Below are 4,537 nucleotides of genomic sequence, written 5' to 3'. Positions count from 1 at the left end.
ATAAATCAATAAATTTTAAAGGGAAATAACATAATAAAACCTGTGGAAAACATAGAAGGAAAACATATAGGTAGTGGGAGCAAAAGAAGGATATAAATAATCACAACAAATGTAAATAGAATAAATTCTCGAGTTAAATACAGATTGTTAAATTTGATGCGACAATGATAAATTTAGCTGTATCTTGTTTACAAGACTTGTAAAAACTAAAAAACATGGAAAACTAGAAATTCAAAACAGAATAGAAGATATAAAGATATGCTAGGAAAATATCAATCAAAAATCAACCCAGGGAAGCTATAATACTCTGAGATCAAACAGACGAGGAAAAAAGCATCATTAGGAATTAAGTGGTTAATCCCCAATGGTATATAAGTTCAACTTATCATGAAGATATAGTCGTTATACTACACACGATGTCATGTGAAGATAATATAGCCTCAACTAGGAAAGGAAGGAGAAGAAGGAGAAGACAAGAAGAAAAAGTCGGAGGAGGAGGAGGAAGTACAGGAGAAGGAGGCAGAGGAAGAGGAGAGGTAGACATAATATATCATCATAGTGAGGAATTTCAAATTTCCTCTGAGAGAAAGAATAGCATATATCTAATAATAGAGTGTTTGAAAAACAAATTAGCAAGTTTGATTTAATGGATACACATCGAACCCTATACCCAACAAGTGAAGAACACCTATTCTTCACAGGGACAAGGGGAGCATTAACAAGAAGTGAGCAAGAACTAGGGTACTAATCAATCCTCAAATAATAGAACACTTGAAATAAGCACAAGTGACTGCTCTATTTTATTCCTGATGCTATTACAAATCCCAGGCAATAGAAATGCAGAGAATTTTCTTTGGCTTAGATGTTATTTGTGTTTAGAAAGTCTGTAGAAAAGATGAAGACAGTATGGGCTACCAGGAATAGGTACCGTTAAAGATGTTAATGAAAAATTTTAATTTTATATTTTTTAAATAAGAAATGGATGAGAAGCTTTTTAAACTTTACAGTGCTCTCTCTCTTAGATTCCTAAGTGTTGCTACTCCTTTCAGTCCTTCTTCATTGTTTCAATTGTTCCTGCCTGTTGATGATTCCTCCTTCATTGGATCTCTGAAGTTCACCTTACTTTCCTGGTTTTGATGGTGGCAGACGCACAGGTTTGAGGGGATAGAGGTTAGGCAATTTGATTGACAGCCTTCTGTTGCACCATTCTCATCGTGCACATGTCATGCGTCTATGCTTGTCATGTATCTTTCAGTTGCAATTATTCTTTCTCCCCAGGGCTTTCTCCAATATCATGCTAATATTGTTGCTCTTCTAGGAAAGATTTAATGGTGTGCTCATATAAACAAGCATATTGGATCCTGAACCAAAGAGCCATTTACAAGTCTATTCTGAATGTGATCTGTTTTTCCATTCATTGTACTTTCTGCTGTGTATTTAACTGGTTTCTTTCATGAGTGTGTAATTCAGTAAGGAAGTTCCACAGCTGGAGTCATGTTATTTTATTTAGTTATAAATTCTAAGGCTTCAGGAGTGCCATCTGTTGCCACAGACATTCGAGTCAATAGCAAAGTAATTTTAATAAAGTCATTGTATTGCATTTGAAGGAAATCATTTTGAGTATTTTCCCTAAGGATCCTTATCCCTCTATGCAGGTTTCAGTACAAGAACTACCAGTATGTTCTGGCCTTGGTTTTTGCCATTGAGGAAATCAACAGGAACCATCATATCTTGCCCAACTTGTCTCTGGGATTTGATCTCTATAATGCCTTGCCCAGTGAAAGGAGGACATTGGAGAGTTCCCTGATTTGTCTCTCAGGGTTGGGCAAGGACATCCCTAATTACGACTGCAGGAGAGAGAGTAAGTCTCTAGCTGTCCTTACAGGAACCACCTGGGCAATTTCTGCCCAGATTGGAACATTGCTGGAATTGTACAAATTTCCACAGGTAAGACTGGGTGGGATGGGGAGAGATGAAACCATGCCTCCTTTGGTGCCATTCTCATGGGCCTAAAAAGGAAGAGAGGAGGAGACTGGATTTGTGCATCTCTCAAAGGATATGATCTCAAAGGGTCCGTGTACAGGACCTCGATGGAGTATGACATTTCCTTTATTTGGTGTAGAGAGAAGGTTGAGGGGAAAGGAGACAAAGCAGTTTCCTGGAACTCTTACTGATCTTATTTTCTAGAAATATTTCAGGGAGTGGAAAATGATTAGAAAATGAAATGAGCAATTGTCCCCTTCTACCACTCCAGATGTTGCTGAACAGCTTTCAGGACTGAGAGTGTGATTTTTGCCAATCCCCTTCCTCATATTCCTTCCAATTTTCTTTTCATTTTAGCTTTCCTATGGTCCTTTTGATCTTACCCTGAACGATGATGAGCAGTTTCCATCTCTCTATTAGATGGCCCCCAGGGTCACATCTCTAGCTATTGGCATGGACTCTTTGCTGCTTCATTTCAGTTGGAGCTGGGTGGGGCTGATCATCTCGGAAGACAAGAAAGGTGTTGAGTTTCTCTCAGAATTGAGAGGAGAAATGGACCGGAATGGAATCTGTGCAGCCTTTGTGGAAATGATTCCTGTGACTGAAAGGTCATATTACTCAAAGACATGGCCATACGATTTGCAAGTATAGGAAACAGAAGGGAATGTGGTTATCATTTATGGTGATGCCAACTCTCTCATAAGCTTGAGCTTTTCTACTTGGGAGTATTTAGTGATATGGAAAGTCTGGGTCACGACATCACAGTGGGATTTTATCCACAGTGAGAGAGATTTCATCCTTGACACATTGCATGGTACTCTCATTTTTTCACACCACCGTAGTGAGTTTCCTGGCTTGTAAATTTTATCCAGACAGTTAACGCTTCCAAATATCCAGAAGACATTTACCTCACTATGTTGTGGTTTCCCTTTATTCCTTGCACGATTTCTGTCTTACTGTAAAACACTGGAGAATTGTCCACCTAATGCCTCCTTAAGATGGCTGCCTTGACAGACTTTTGACACAAGCATGACTAAATGGAGTTACAGTATGTAAAATGCTGTGTATGCTGTGCCTTGGAACCTTCACAAGATACTTCTTCAACAAGCAGATATGCAGCCAATGTGAAGTGGGGAAGGTCTGTTGTTTTGTCCCTGGCAGGTAAAGTCCCTTCGACTTAACAGAACGTACACTCTTAAAAGTGACTTTCTTATGGTTCCACAGGTGCTCAAACCAAGCAGTTAGGATTCTTTCTCCAAGAAAAGCACAAGAGTTTCTATACTTGTTTCACTCTCTAGGAGGTATATCTAGTCCTGGATAGTAAGTCATCTACAAAAAGTTTCTAGTGGCAACGAGGAATTGAGCTATGAGTCAATATCAATGCTTTGTGTTACAAAGGATCCCAACATCCTGCCTGCCTAACGTTTCAATAGGGAATATCCTATCTTCTCACATGAAGCTACTCAATGACAAGAAGAAGAGAACTTGTCCTCTATGTGCCTATCTGGTGCTGAACATCATAGTGAATACTTTACATAAATGATCTCATTTAATTCTGCAACAACTTTAGGTATTGCTAACATCATTTTGCAGATTGATGGTCTGGGAAAAGTCAGAGAGTGCATGAGGGTGGCTAGATTGGACTTTATACTCGAGATTTGTCTGAATCCTATCACCACTGATCATCTTGATATTCTTGTCTTTAGGCATTTTCTCTTGAAACTAACTGATGTTTTAGAAACATTATGATATTTTAAATCTCCATATGATTTCATTTGCTTTACTTCATTGGATACTTGCAATAAAGTTACATTATGAAGCAAGGATTACAGACAATGAAAGGCTGTCCCCAATTCAGGGTTTTTCTCTTTAACACCCGGGCCCACTTCACCACAGGATGATGTGTCTCTTTTATCTGCACCCCTTTCTGAGGAACATAGAATTTAACAATCCTGCTGGTGACTCAGTGAATTTGGCTGATGAAGGAAAATCAGATTCAGATTAAACTATTCTCAACTTTTGGAATTTTCCCGAAGGTCTTGGACTTAAGGTGAAAGTAGGAGAATATTCCCAACATGCTCCACGTGGTCAAGAATTGTCTTTATCTGACGAAGTGATTGAGTGGGACACAAGAATTACTGAGGTGGGTTGAACCCAATCACAATTACTTACACCATACATTAATAACCAAAATCTTGTGGAGTTTTGTGTGCCCTCAGAGCTTCATAAAGGGCCACATATGCGAATTTAACAATTCACTTCCAACTGAAGTAAATTTTTCATTTACCAACAATCCAAGATGGAAGCAAGACCTTCATAAGCAAAAGATTGCAATTTGCTAAAGTTTCAGAAAGTGGTTAGTAATTTTCAGGAATAATTTTTTTTAAAACATTAAGTTGTGTACATGTTTTCTAGAGATAATGTTATTGCACACTTAGTACACTACAGTATAGTGTAAACATAACTTCTTTATGCACTAGGAAATCAAAAAATTGTTGTGACTCACTTTATTGCAATATTTGATTTATTGCGGTGCTCTGGAAACAAACCCACA

Source organism: Diceros bicornis (assembly GCF_020826845.1).
Source record: "Diceros bicornis minor isolate mBicDic1 chromosome 30 unlocalized genomic scaffold, mDicBic1.mat.cur SUPER_30_unloc_5, whole genome shotgun sequence".
Classification (NCBI taxonomy): domain Eukaryota; kingdom Metazoa; phylum Chordata; class Mammalia; order Perissodactyla; family Rhinocerotidae; genus Diceros; species Diceros bicornis.
This window is presented reverse-complemented; position numbering follows the sequence as displayed.